Consider the following 15,385-nt stretch of genomic DNA (forward strand, 5'->3'; position numbering starts at 1 on the left):
GCCAGGCGTTGTGGCGGGCGCCTGTGGTCCCAGCTACTTGGGAGTCAGAGGCAAGAGACTCGCTTGAGCCCAGGAGTTGGAGGTTGCTGTAAACTGTCATGCCATGGCACTCTACCCAGGGTGACAATTTGAGGCTCTGTCTCAAAAAAAAAAAAAGAAAGCTGGGGTTGAGCACAGTGGCTTACACTTGTACCCCCAGCACTTTGGGAGACTGAGGGGAGAAGATCCTTTCAATCTAGGAATTTGAGATTAGCTTTGGAAACATAGTGAGACCCCATCATTACAAAAAAATAAAATTAAAAAATTAGCCAGGCACCATGACAAGCACCCCAGCTACTCAGAGGTTGTTGAGGCAGGAGGATTACTCCAGTCCAGGAGTTCCAGGCTGTAGTGAATTATGACTGCGCCACCCCACTTCAGGCTAGGGGTGACAGAACGACACCTGTGTCAGAAAGAAAAGAAAGAGAAAGAAGGCAAGAGAGAAAGAAAGAAAAGAAGAAAAGAACTCTAGCATAAACCCAGAGGAAGGAATGATAAAGCTGAGAAGAGAAATGAATTAAATCACAGCAAAGGGGTGGTTAAAACACACACATCACAGAATCAAAAATTGGTTTCTTAAAAAGGCTAATCTGGCAAGACTGATTAAAAAATAAGAGAAGTCACCAACAACTTATTAAAAACAATTTTAAGGAACACATTTATAGATCCAGAAGATATTAAGAAGATAGAAAATAGCCTTGCTCCTGGTCGTCCTGAAAAAGAAAATAAATAAATAAATAGAAAGAAAGAAAGCAAAAACCACGAACACCTCTCTGTCGAGAAACACATCATTCCAATTTGTAAGAACTCTCTGACAGAGAGTAGGAAAGGCCCATTTCAGGAGGACAATACAACCTCGACTCCCAAACCCAGCGAGGAGAGTATGAGAAGGGAAAATTATAGGCCAATTTCACCCAAGAGCGTAAACTCTAAAGTCCTAAAAGGTAATAGCAACCTGATTCCAGCAGCACATAAAAATGATAATACATTATGTCCCACCTAGGTGTATACTAAAACTGCAAGGTTTTCTTTATATATTTGTTATTTTTTTAATTTACAATTCACAACACATAATGCAAAGATGTTTTAGCACAGTACTATGAACCTATGAATGGATTCATTATATTAACAAACTAATTGAGGAAAACTAAATTACATTTTTCTTTTTTTAAAATGTTTTCTATTTTATTCTAAATCGACGTTTTATAATTGAATGTGTTTATGAGGTACCAACTGATGTTGTGACTTATAAATACAATGTGAAATAATTAAATCAAGCTAATTAACATATCCATCACCCCAAATGTATATCATTTCTTGTGGTGAAAACATTTCTCAGCAATTTTGAAATGGGCAATACACTATTACTATCTTTTTGATAGACACAGAAGGAGTATTTAACATGATTTAACAATTATGCATGATTTAAAAAAAAACTCTTGGGGCTCAGTGCCCGTAGCACAGTGGTTACAGTTCTGGCCACACACACAGAGGCTGGCGGATTTGAACCCAGCCTGGGCCAGCTAAACAGCAATGACAACTGCAAGAACAACAACAAAAAAAAGTAACCAGGGATTGTGGTGGGCACCTGTTGTCCCAGCTGCTTGGGAGGCTGAGGCAAGAGAATTGCTTAAGCTCAAGAGTTTGAGGCTGCTGTGAGCTGTGACTCCATAGCACTCTACTGAGGGTGACACAATGAGATTCTGTCTCAAAAAAAAAAAAGCCTCTTGGCAAACTAAGAATAAAAGGGAAATTTCTTTTTTCTGAGGCAGAACCTCACGCTGTTGCCCAGGCTAGAATGCCGTGGTCTCAGCTTAGCTTACAGCAACCTCAAACCCCTGGGCTCAAACACTTCTGCCTCAGCCCCCCAAGTAACCGGGACTATGGGGGCCCACCACCACATCCAGCTAATTTTTCTATTTTTAGTAGAGATGGGCTCTTGCTTTTCTCAGCCTGGTCTCGAGCTCCTGACCTCTAGCAATCCTTCTGCTTTGTCCTCCCAGAGTGCTAGGATTACAGGTGTGAACCACCATGTGTGGCCGGGAAATTTCTTAAATAACAAGTTATTTACCTGAAGCCTATAGGAACTTTATTCTTAGTGGGAAAGATTAAAGTTCCCTTTAAAATAATGAAAAAACAAAGATGCTCACTACCACTGGTTATCTTCAAAGCCAAACTGGGAGTCCTAGCCAGTGCAGTGAGATAAGAAAATGAAATGAGGCTCGGTACCTGTAGCTCAGCAGCTAGGGCACCAGAGTTGGTGGGTTCAAACCCAGGCCAGGCCTGCCAAACAACAATGACAACGACAGCCAAAAAATAACCGGGTGTTGTGGCAGATGCCTGTAGTCCCAACTACTTGGGAGGCTGAGGCAAGAGAATAGCTTAAGCCCAAGAGTTTGAGGTTGCCACGAGCTGTGATGCCTCGGCACTCTACTGAGGGCAACATAGTGAGACTGTCTCAAAAAAAAAAAAAAGAAAAGAAAAGAAATGAAACATACAAAGATTGGAAGGGAAGAAATATATATACATCATTCATGAATTTTACATTTATTTACCTAGAAAACCCCAAATTATACAAATAAAATGTTAGAATAAGAAACAAAGCTGCTGTATTTTTAAAACAATATATGAGGGAAAGAGAAATGTCTTTTCTAATAGAGGAAAAAATGCAATTAAATTTAGAAGACATGATTTTAAAATACATATCATCTATAATTGCAACAAAAAAAATACCCATTCACCACAATACTACATATAATTCATCCCCATGACAAAAACCATCTGTGCCCCTAAATCTATCAAACACAACACAAAAAAATTGTTTTTTTGAGACAGTCGCCTGTACTAATGTGCTATGGCATCAGCCTGGGTCCCAGCAACCCGAAACTCTTGGGCTCAAGGGATCCTGCTGCCTCAGCCTTCTGAGTAGCTGGGACTACAGGCGCTCACCACAACTGAGTCATTTTTCTTTCTTTTTTATTTTTTTTTCTAGAGACAGAGTTTCACTTTATCACCCTCAGTAGAGTGCCATGGCGTTACAACTCACAGCAACCTCCAACTCCTAGGCTTAGGTGATTCTCTTGCCTCAGCCTCCCGAGTAAAGGAGCTGGGACTATAAGCGCCCAAACTGAGTAATTTTTCTATTTCTAGTAGAGATGGGGTCTCATTCTTGCTCAGGCTGGTCTTGAATTCCTAAGCTCAAGGGATCCTCCTCCCAGTCTCCCAGATTACAGGTGTGAGCCACCTTGCCCAGCTGGATAATGTAATTTTCAAGCCCATGAGTGAAACTTTCCCTGGAATTAACATGACCAAAAGAAGACTAATAAAAAGGAAAAGCCTGTGCATAAGGTGAAGCTGGAGCAGAAATAAAGTGTCAGACACTGTACAATACTGAAGCCCTGAGGATAAGTCTTCACTCCGCATACCAAGGAGAAAAATTACCATTAGAAATGTATCAGTCACTAGAGAGTATTAGCATATATAAATGCATTTTCAGTTAAAATCAACAGAATAAATTGGATAGAGACACATAAAAATATTCCACGAAGTTTTATAAGAGGTTTGAGCAGGGAGCCGGGGAATATCACTCAGTGAAAAGCCAACTTAGGGAATGGGAGGAACTATTTTAAAGCATGTGCCTGATAAAGAGTTCACATCCAACATACATAAGGAACTCACACAACTCAAAAGAAAATATAATAATAAAAAACCCATCTAAAAAAAATAAGATGCCCAAGAATAAATCTAAAAAAGATATGTAAGAACTGAATGGAAAGAATCGTAAACCTTAAAGATTGCAAATATCATGTTTAAAAAAAAAAGCTTTTGAGACCAGACTGAACAAGAGTGAGACTCCCAAAACAGGAAAATCAGCCAGACGTCATGGCAGGGTGGGCTCCTGCAGTCCCAGCTACTCGGGAGGCTGAGGCAGGAGGATCACTTGAACCTAAGAGTTTGAGGTTGCTGTGAGCTAAAATGATCACTGCCGTCAAGATGACAGAACAAGACTCTGTCTTTAAAAAAAAAAAAAATCCCTCATGAATAGGGAGACTCAGTGTTTAAAGTTATCAGTTCTCCTCTAAACTGATTTAGATAACCAGTGGAACAGAATAGAAAGCCTCAAAATTAGATATTATTTTATCTAATCTTTTATATTAGAAAAAAATTGGCTCTTTTCCCCAAACCATAAATGATATCTATTCCAAATGGATTAAAAACTGAATTAAATATGTCCTTTTCTGGGCTGGTCTACTAAGAAAAGAAAAGGCAAGAAGAGTTTTTAATTCATAGAAGACAATCTAGGAGAATATCTTTATGACCTCAGATTAAAAAGCATCAACCATAAGTAAAATATTTAATAAATTCAATTCCATTAAAATTAAGAACTTTGGCCAAGCGCCATGGCTCATGCCTGTAATCCCAACACTCTGGGAGGCCAAGGTGGGTGGATGGCCTGAGCTCAGGAGTTCAAGAACAGCCTGAGCTAGAGGGTGAGAACCCATCTCTAAAAAATAGCTGGGTGTTGTGGCTGGCACGTGTAGTCCCAGCTACTTGGAAGGCTGAGGCAAGAGGATTGCTTGAGCCCAGGAGTTTGAGGTTGCTGTGAACTATAACCTCATGACACTCTACTGAGGGCGACAAAATGAGACTGTCTCAAAAGAAAGAAAAGGGAAGGAAGGAAGGGAGGGAGGGAGGGAGAGAGGGAGGAAGAAAGAAAGAAAAAGACAAGCCAATAACTGGGCAAAGTTATTTGCAACATATACAACTGATAACCCAGCTGAGAACATGAGCAAAAGACAGGAACAGTCATTTCTCAGAAGTGGAACGTGACAGACCAATAAACACAGGTAATCTTTACCTGTGATCATCTCCATTAACAATCAGGAAAATGGGCCCAAGTGCAGTGGCTCACACCTGTACTCCTAGCACTTTGGGAGACCAAAGCAGCTGGATTGTCTGAGCTCAGGGGTTCAAGACCAGCCTGAGCACGAGCAAGACTCTGTCTCTAAAAGATAGCTGAGTGATGTGGTGAGTGCCTGTAATTCCAGCTAGTTGGAAGGCTGAGGCAAAAGAGGATCTCTTGAGCCCAAAAGTTTGAGGTTGCTGTGGGCTACAATGATGCCGGGGCACTCTACTCAGGGTGACAAAGTAAGACTCTGTCTAAAAAGAAAAAGAAATCAGGAAAATGGAAATTAATATAACATTAGATATAATTTTACACCCACTAGGTTGGCAAGGTTGAAGAAGGCCGACACCACCAAGAGTTTGTAAGGATCTGGATCAATAGGAACTCCTACACTAGGTTGATAGGGATATAAATCAGTACAAGCCCTTTGGAAACCAAGATGGTACCGTTTATAAGTTTGAATATTTGCATAACCTATTTCCACAACAATTCTTCTTTTAAAGAAATTCATGAACATATGTACCAGGGATGACATACAAGAAGGTCCCTAGTAGCCAGAAATGGAAACCATCCCAATAGCCATTAACAAGAAATGGATTAAAATTTTTGATTTGGCTCGATGCCTGTGGCTCAAGTGGCTAAGGCACCAGCCATATACACCTAAGGTGGTGGGTTTGAATCCAGCCCAGGCCGTCAAACAACAATGACGGCTGCAACTAAAAAATAGCCGGGCATTGTGGTGGGCGCCTGTGGTCCCAGCTACTTGGGAGGCCGAAGCAGGAGACTCACTTGAGCCCAGGAGTTGGAGGCTGCTGTGAGCTGTGATGCTACGACACTCTACCCAGGGGGATAGCTTGAGGCTCTGTCTCAAAAAAAAAAAAAAATTTTTATTTACCTACACAATGAACTATAAATGTAATTTTAAAAAGTGGAGAAAGGCTCGGTGCCTGTGGCTCAAGTGGCTAAGGTGCCAGCCACGTACACCCAAGGTGGCGGGTTCAAATCCAGCCTGGGCCCACCAAACAATGACAGCTGCAACCAAAAAATAGCTGGGCGTTGTGGTGGGCGCCTGTAGTCCCAGCTACTCGGGAGGCTGAGGCAAGAGACTCGCTTGAGCCCAGGAGTTGGAAGCTGCTGTGAGCTGTGATCCTACGGCACTCTACCCAGGGGGATAGCTTGAGGCTCTGTCTCAAAAAAAAAAATAAAATAAAATAAAATAAAAAGTGGGGAAAGGAGTAAGTTTCAATCACCCATCACAAAATGGCAGAAATACAATGTGGAATAAAAAAGCAAGTTGCAAAAGGCTATTGTTCAAAAGCACGTGTGATAGCTATATTTTGAAACAGAAAGAATGATAAACACAAACCTCAAGATAGTTGTTACCTCCGGGAGCTGGAGAAACAGGGAAGTAGTCTAGGAAGGGCTTTACGAGTGAACAAAAGATTTGGGTGAAGGGGATACAGGACTTTTTTGTACTATTCCTGCAACTTTCCTTTTTTATTTTTTTCCTTTTTATTCCTTCAACTTTTCTACAAGTCTCAAATTATGTTAAAATTAAGAGCTTTGGCTTGGCGCCTATAGCACAGTGGTTACAGCACTGGCCACATGCACCGAGGCTGGCTGGTTCAAACCCGGCCCAGGCCAGCTAAACAATGACAACCGCAACAAAAAAATAGGTGGTCATTGTGGCAGGCGCCTGTAGTCCCAGCTACTCAGGTGGCTGAGGCAAGAGAATCACTTAAGCCCAACAGTTTGAGGTTGCTGTGAGCTGTGACACCACAGCACTCTACCGAAGGCGACGTAATGAGACTCTGTCCCCCACCACCAAAAAAGAGCTTAAGCACAGGTGCGGTGGCTCACACCTGTAATCCTAGCACTCTGGGAGGCTGAGGCAGGTGAATTCCTTGAGCTCAAGAGTTTGAGACCTGAGCAGCGCCCATAGCTCAGTGGGTAAGGTGCCGGCCACATACACTGAGGCTGGCAGGTTTGAACCCAGCCCAGGCCAGCTAAAAAACAACAATGACAATTGCAACAAAGAAAATAGCCAGGCATTGTGGTGGGCACCTGTCCTGAGGCAAGAGAATCGCTTAAGCCCAAGAGTTTGAGGTTGCTGTGAGCTATGACAGTACAGCAGTCTACTCAGGGTGACAAAGTGAGACTCTGTCTCAAAAAAAAAAAAAAAAGAGGAAATTCAACTCCTTTCTGGCTCCTGTCATAGCTGGAGCTTGGGAAAAGGAGCTGCCTCCGTTTACTGGGGAGGTGTGGTGTGGTGTCCTTGGGTATGGGAGGCAGTCAGGGGTCCTGTGAAGAGGCTGGGGGTATGGAAAGTTCATTTGTCACGGATCATAATATCCTGGGGTTTGATTCACACACTATCCTTGGGTCCAAGTGCAGGGACTGGTTGGTAGTAAATGCTCAAAAATATTTACTAGATTAATAAGTGGGTGGGTGGATGGGTGAGTACAAGTTTAGTGGATAGAAGAATGAGTGGATGGGTATGATGGATAGACGGGTGGAGGGGAGGATGGATAAGTGGGTGGATGAATGGATAGATGAGTACATGGATGGATGGATGGAAGGATGATTGGATGGGTATGAAAAGATGGGTGGATGAATGAATGGGTGAATAGATGGGTAAGTGGTGGTGGATGGACGAATAGATAGGTGCATGGATGGTGTATGGACGGATTGGATGAGTACGGTGGATAGATAGGTGGATGAATGGATGAGTAGATGGATGGGTGGTTGAATGGGTAAGTGAGAGGATGAATGGAAGGAAGAGTGAGAAGGTGGGGTATGGGAGTGAGTACATAAATGAATTGAATAAAATGGCCATTCCAGGAAACACAGGAAAACTGCCCGGGAGGCCAGAAAGGTAACCGAGATAACACATGTGGCCTTGCCCAGCAGTCTAGACCCTTCATAGGAACAGCTATAAGTGCAAGGAGGCTGCAAAAGACACCATCGTTCTGTCCCAAAGGCTTATCTGTGGGCAGGAGCCCCATCTGGGCCCAGGTTGTGGCAGCACAGGACACGGGACCAAGGGAGCAGAGCCTCTCTTCCCTCTCAGGATCAAGGTCATACTCCCCAGGAAGCAGAGGAGAATGCAGACCCCCAGGCTCTGATTCCAGGCGCTCTGTGCTTGCCTTCGCCACTCTCTGGCCAACAGGTCGTTTGACGTCTCCTGGCCACTCTTCCCAGCAAGATTTTTCAGATAAATGCCCATCTTCTCCCTTCTTCCTGCCCACTCTAGGGCTGTGGGGACACAAATCAGCTCCCTAGTGGGAATGGGGCCTCCATCCCTTGACAAATGGGTCCAGCTCCCTTACCCAAGGAAGACCACGATCAGGGCAGAAGCTGGCTTGGCCCAGGGACTCTTCCCTTTGTCTGGTTCCTCCCAGTCCTGTCCACCAGCCGCTGGGGCTTCCTCCAAGCTGAGATAAGCATCTGAGCTTTTATCTCCCTTCAGCCTCTGATTCCTCATCACTCCCACCACCAGGACCATGCCCCTCCTTGGCCACAGGGCAGGCCAGGCAGAGATAAGGCCCTCCTGGCCAGCAGACCACAAGTGGGGGATGAGAGGGAGGGGAGGTCTTCCCTTCTACTCAACTCAGAGCTACAATTCTGCTTCCTTCCCTAGAGGCAGGCCCCCAAGAGAACATCTGGGCAGCTGGTCCAGCCTCCTTGAAGCCTGGGGCCCTGTGTTTCGCCCACCAGCATTCAGAATCAATGATGTCCTGATTAATTCACTTCTCATTTTAGGGACATCAATCAAAGGCAGAAAATCCTGCCAGTCTCTGAGCACCAGGGAAGCAGGAGAATGAAATGCTGGCCACCTGGTGGAGGAGACTCCTCCAGACCTTTCAGCTGATAACTGAATGGCCACAGGCCTGAAGACCCCACCAGGTCCAACATCCAAATCATACAGCAACCAACCTTTCATGGACACTTTCTCCACATCAGGCCCCATGCTCAGTACCAGGGCCAGAGATCCATCCCTGTCTTCACCAAGTACCTGGGAGCCCAGGTAGGCAACACCTAGCCCAGGAAATCTGGGAAGGCTTTGCAGGGGAGCTGAGTTTTGAGGGATGAAAGGGATTTCTTCAGACACAGAAATAAGGGGAAGAGCATCCCAATCAAAGGGAACTGTGAGGGGTAAGACCTGTGGCATAAAAGAGCATGATCAGACATGATCAATGGTGAATGGAATGGCTGAAGTGTCAGGCTCCTAAGAAAGAAGAGATCAGGAAAAGGAGTATTAAGAGACGAGGCTTAGGGAGAAGGGAGGGATTAGGGGCCTGGTTTTAAAGGCCCTCAAAGGCTATAGGGAAGACTTAGAACTTTATCCCATGGACAGCGAGGAACCAATGGAAGGTTTTCAGTTGGGCAGTGCCAGGCTGGAATTCCTGATATGGAGGAAGCCCTCCAACTGAGTATCGCAAGGCAGGTGTCCCTGCAGTGGGGGCAGAGAGAACAGAAGACACTGTTGGGGTCAGACAAATTACACTGCGGCATGGATTCCTGCAGGAGCCATAAGGTGGGAGAGAAGGAACAGAACACACAGGAGGGAGTGACAGGCCAGAGGTGCGGGTGAGGGGCAGGGAGGCCAGGACCAGCCCAGGAGTCTCCATGCCTTTCACTAGAACAGAAGAGCAGGTTTTTCAGGAGAAAATGTGGAGGAGCCCAGCTGGGTGCTTGTTTAGTTTGGGGTATGTGGGGTATGACTCTGAGGTGCTGCTCAAGGTCATTCACAATCAATGTCATCTCTGGATTTAGAATGCCACTTCCTCTGCCCACCATTTACAGGCCACGTGCTCCCCTCTGCCAAGGTCCCGGCACACTCTCCCTATTCCAGCCACCATGCCTGTGCAGCACACCCTTCCCTGTGCTGTACAAATCCCACACTGCCCTCAAGTTCTTGCTGGAGTTCCATTTTGACCCAGGGATTAGAAAAGATACCAGGTCGGGGGTAGATGGGGTCTGAAAGAGAGGGGCTGAGTAAGTACTGAGAAAGTACTAAGGCCTGGGCCAGGCACAGTGGCTCATGCCTGTAATCCTAGCACTCTGGAAGGCCAAGACAGGTGGATTTCCTGAGCTCACAGATTCGAAACCAACCTTAGCCAGAGTGAGACCCTGTCTCTAAAAATAGCCAGGAGTTGTGGCAGGTGCCTGTAGTCCCAGCTACTCGGGAGGGCTGAGGCAAGAGAATCACTTGGGCCCAAGAGTTTAAGGTTGCTGTGAGCTGTGATGCCACAGCACTCTACCAAAGGTGACAAAATGAGACTCTGTCTCAAAAAAAAAAAGTAAAATAAGAAAGTACAGAGGTCTGACCTAGAGCCCAGCCTTGCCTCAAGCTGGCTGTGTGACATAGGCAGGTCACTTTGCCTTTCTGGGCCTCACTTTCCTAACTTTTCAGAGGTAACTAAGGTAAGAACCTTGAACTCCGTGAGCTTACAGTCTTAAGAGCCACAGATAAAACAAGGCCAGGATGTAATTATGTATCAATGTCTTGATTATGCAGATGAGGGAAAAGTTTATGAAGAAAGACTTAGTGGCATTTTCTCTGAACCTTGAAAAACGGTTAAATTTCAGCAAGTTGAAGTGGAGGGGAAAGACAGCATCCAGGTGGAGGGGACGGCCTGAGCAAAGACTGGAAGGCAGAAAGTTCAGGGCATGTTCAGGGAAGAATGAGTGTCCAAATTCTGGTTTCTTTCTAAGTCAGTAGCTCAAGTGCTTTTTTGTAAGCAGCCTCCAGTAAACACCTGTTTGCACAATCGAGGTCACACACAGGGGCGTGTTTGCACAATGACCTGTTTGCACAATCTCAGCCGACTGCTGTATTCCAGCCAACCCAGGCCCTGGCAGATGAAAACAGCCTCCACTTCCGGACACTCACCTTGGCTATCCCACCCAGCCCCTGCCCAGCCCCCCTGGAATAAGCTGTTCTTTGACACCCCCACACAGAGACATCACAGACAATAACAGAAACAGAAATGACCCAGCCCTCAGTGGCCAGGCTACCAAGAATAGGGTTCCCTCCCGGGGCTCCCCTACCAGGGTTTCCAGCACACAGAAAGCTTGTCTGATGGAGGAGGGGCAGGAGACAAGACAGATGGAGGAGGAAGTGTCTGTCCACAGAGCAGACACTGGGCGCAGGTGGAGGGGATGACTCCTCATCTGTGCTGTGCTTTTCCACTCACCATTGTAGACATTTATTACGCATTTACTGCGTGCCTGGCTCTGTTCCACTTACGTTCACTGATTTCTCTCAAGAATCCTATGAGGCAGAGAGCATCCCCATTTTAAAGATGACAAAACCAAGTCTCAGGGAGGTTAAACACTTGTCCAGGCTCACACAGGTAGTAAGCGGCAAACCCAAGCAGTCTGACTCCTCCAGCCATGCTCTTAACCTCTGCACACTCTAAATGCCCCTTTCCTGAGAAAAGTTCTTCCTCAAATCGAACTTTCATTTCCTTAAATCTTCTACTTCAGCTGCGGCAGTTCCATTTCCTGGTGAGGTCCTCAGCAGAGAATGGAACACACATGGGATCAGTAAAATCTTTCTTACTCCAAAATATTGAATTGTGCAGAGGAAAGCAGACTTATGAAGCACCTACCACATGCTCAGGGTCTGACAAGGCATTTCATTCTCACAAAACTCACAGAAGGAGTTGTTATCCTTGTGACAGATAAGGAAACAGAGCCTCCCAGCCCAGGTAACATAGAAGACCCCGCCTCTAAAATAATTTTTTAGCTGGGCACAGTGACTCATGCCTGTAATCCTAGCCCTTTAGGAGGCTGAGGCAGGAGGATCACTTAAGCCCAGGAGTTTGAGGTTGCAGTGAGCTGTGATGATGCCATTGTACTCTAGCCTGGGCAATAGAGCAAGACCCTGTCTCAAAAGTGTTTTTTCTTAAATTAGCCTGGCATGATGGCACACACCTGTAGTCTCAACTACCAGGGAGGCTGAGTAAGGAGGATCACTTGAGTCCAAGAGTTCTAGGTTACAGTGAGCTATGATCACACCATTACATGATATTTATGTTTTCCAACATGTTACCTGCCTGGATGACAGAGCAAGACTGTATCTTTTTTTAAAATGTTTTTAATTTTTTTAATTAAAAAAAAAAGAGGTTTGGAGTTCAATCGGTAGCGGGAGCAGAGAGCAGACCCCAGAGATCCCTGAGTAGCCCTACCGCTGCTGCCAGCCTAGTTACCATCACACATCAGGGGGACTCGCAGGTGCGAATGGCCATCCCAGTCACATGATCACAATCATGAGCAGCGAGGCCAAGACCCAGCAGCCACCCGCCGCCCCTGCCCTCAGTGCTGCTGACACCAAGCCTGGCACCACTGGCAGCAGCACAACAAGTGGTGCTCACATCAGCTGTGCCTGCCTGCGGGGACAAGAAGATGATCGCAAGGAAGGTTTGGGGAACAGTAAAATGGTTCAATGTAAGAATCTGATACAGTTTCATCAACAGGAATGACACCAAGGAAGATGTGTTTGTACACCAGACTGCCATAAAGAAGAGTAACCCCAGGAAGTCGCTTCTCAGTGGAGCAGATGGAGGGACTATGGAGTTTGGTGTTGTTGAAGGAGAAGAGGGTGCCGGGGCAGCAAATGGTAGAGGCCCTGGTGGAATTTCAGTTCAAGGCAGTAAATACACAGCAGATTGTAAGCATTATGGGCGCTATCCATGTCGCAGGGGTCCTCCACATAATTACCAGCAGAATTACCAGAATAGTGACAGCGGGAAAAAGAACAAGGGGTCTGAGAGTGCTCCCGAAGCTCAGGCCCAACAACACTGGCCCTACTGCAGGAGAAGGTTCCCACCTTACTACACACAGAGACCCTATGGGCATCGACCACAGTATTCCAACCCTCCTGTGCAGGGAGAAGGGATGGAGGGTGCTGACAACCAGGGAGCAGGAGAACAAGGTAGACCAGTAAGACAGAATATATATATATATATATATATATATATGAATATATATATCGGGGTTACAGACCACAATTCTACAGGGGACCTTCTTGCCAAAGACAGAGACAGCGCAGAGAGGACGGCAATGAAGAGGATAAAGAGAATCAAGGAGATGAGACCCAAGCTCAGCAGCCACCTCAACAGTACCGTCGCAACTTCAATTACTGACGCAGATGCCCAGAAAACCCTAAACCACAAGATGGCAAAGAGACAAAAGCAGCCGATCCACCAGCTGAGAATTCGCCCACTCCCGAGACTGAGCAGGGTGGGGCTGAGTAAATGCCGCTTACCATCCTCTACCATCATCTGCTTGAGTCATCGGACAAGAAGAAACGAATATGAAATCCCAGCAATAAGAAACGAACAAAAGATTGAAGCTGAAGACCTTAAGGGCTTGCTTTTTGCCCATTGACTGGATAACTACAACTATCTGCATTATCTGTGCAGCATGGGTTTTTATTATTTTTACCTAAAGACTTTTTTTTTGGTAATAACAAACATTTTTGTTTTTGTCTTTTTTAAGCCTGGTTTTTCTCAGTACCCCTTTAAAGGTTTTTAAACTGTTTCATATCAGATAAAGTTGAGATTTTTAAGAATTTCATTTTTAATTTGTAATAAAAGTTTACAACTCGACTTTTTTCTTTTTTCAAACAGTCAACAAACTGCAAGCACCTGTTAACAAAGGTCTTAAATAATTAAAAACAAAAAAGTGGCTTGGAGAGGGTAACCAACTTCTCCAACATTCATAGCCCAATAGATTATGCATTGGATGGCCACGTGCCAGACACTGATGCTGGAAGGCAGACATGAAAATGCAATTTCTGGCCACAAAGAGTTCAGTCAGAGGGAGGAAACAGACAGCCAGAAGCCCACTTCAGCATTACAGGATCCCAGTGTGGCTAAGGCACAGAAGCCCAGAGGGATGTTCAGCATAGGATGGAGGCCTAGGGTAGGTCAGGAATAGGACTGGGGCAGGAGGAGGTGACGGGATTGGCAAGGGCAAAGGCACAGAGCTGTTCCAGAGCCGGAGCAGGCAGGGCAATACTGGCTCATTCAGCTTCACTAGAGCACGAAGCAGTGCATCTAGGGGAGCAGAGCCCAGCAGCAGGAGACAGGAGAGGGGGCATCTTGACTGTCCAGTTAAGGGGTGAGGATGTGATGACAGTCTTCTGAAGAACAGCAGGGAGAGGAGATGGATCGCAGGCCTATTGACAAGACTAAGGTGGCAGCTCCATAAAGGCAAGAAGTAAGGCCGCTTCTTGCTCACCACTGTGTCCCTGCACCTGCTCCAGGAGCGCATTTGCTGAAGGATGAACAAAAGGCCCATTCTCCCCCACAGACAACTGATTGGAGGTGGCAGTGTGGAGAAGAGGATGTGGTGATGATTCCTGAGTCCCTGGGCTGTGTGACTTGGGGAAAGAGGATGGTGGTTAATTCACCAAGATGAGGCACTTAATTAGAGACAGATTTGTTGATATGGAGGAAAGATTCATCCATTCAATTGTCCAGTGTTGCAGACACTGGAGATAAAAGTTTTGAACAAAATAGACAAAAAGCGTTGCCCTCGTGGAACTTCCACTCTACTCAGGGATGGAGATAGCCAATATCAGGTGTTGAAAAGGGATACACGGGAAAGAGATATAGGGCATGGGGGAGGGGCTTGCAATTTTTTAAGAGTGGTCAGAGAAGGCCTCCATAGGAAGGTGACGTTTCATCAAAGGCCTGAAGAAGGGGAGGGAGTGATCTATGTACCTATGGATGGGGGAGTCCAGGCCAAAAAAAAATAGGGCAAGTGCAAAGGCCCTGTGGCAGGAAGCAACCTAACAAGTTCAAGAAACAAGGAAAATGGCTTGATTACAGGCGCAGTGCCTCACACCTGTAATCCCAGCACTATGGGAGACTGAGGAGGGTGGATTGCTTGAGTTCATGAGTTTGAGACCAACCTGAGCAAAAGCGAGACCCCATTTCTACTAAAAAATAGAAAAGCTGAGGCAAGAGGATCACTTGAGCCCAAGAGTTAGCAGTTGCTTGAGCTATGATGCCATGGCATTCTACCCAGGACAACAGCTTGAGACTCTGTCTCATAAAAACAAACAAAAAAACAAAAAAGGCTCAACCCTAACCCTAACCCGCCTCTAGCTTAATGGTTAGGGTGCCGGCCACATACACAGTGGCTGGTGGTTTCAAACATGGCCTGGGCCTGCTAAATGACAATGACAACTATAACAAAAAAGTAGCTGGGCATTGTGGAGGGTGCATGTAGTCCCAGCTACTTGGAAGGCTGAGGCAAGAGAATCACTTAAGCCCAAGAGTTAGAGGTTGCTGTGAGTTGTAATGCCACGGCACTCTACCGAGGGCAGCATAGTGAGACTCTGTCTCAAAAAACAAAAAAGAAAAAAAGACTTAGTGTAACAGAACCATTGTGAGTAAACATTACTAATCTTTATTTTTTTTT

General features: G+C 45.6%; 1 pseudogene; it reads left to right on the plus strand.

Moving 5' to 3' along the window:
- The first annotated feature begins 12,178 nt into the window (after positions 1 to 12,178).
- LOC100965934 lies at positions 12,179 to 13,209 on the plus strand (annotated as a pseudogene).
- The last annotated feature ends 2,176 nt before the right edge of the window (positions 13,210 to 15,385 follow it).

This window comes from Otolemur garnettii, unplaced genomic scaffold, assembly GCF_000181295.1.
Source record: "Otolemur garnettii isolate 467f Iridium unplaced genomic scaffold, OtoGar3 scaffold00025, whole genome shotgun sequence".
NCBI lineage: Eukaryota > Metazoa > Chordata > Mammalia > Primates > Galagidae > Otolemur > Otolemur garnettii.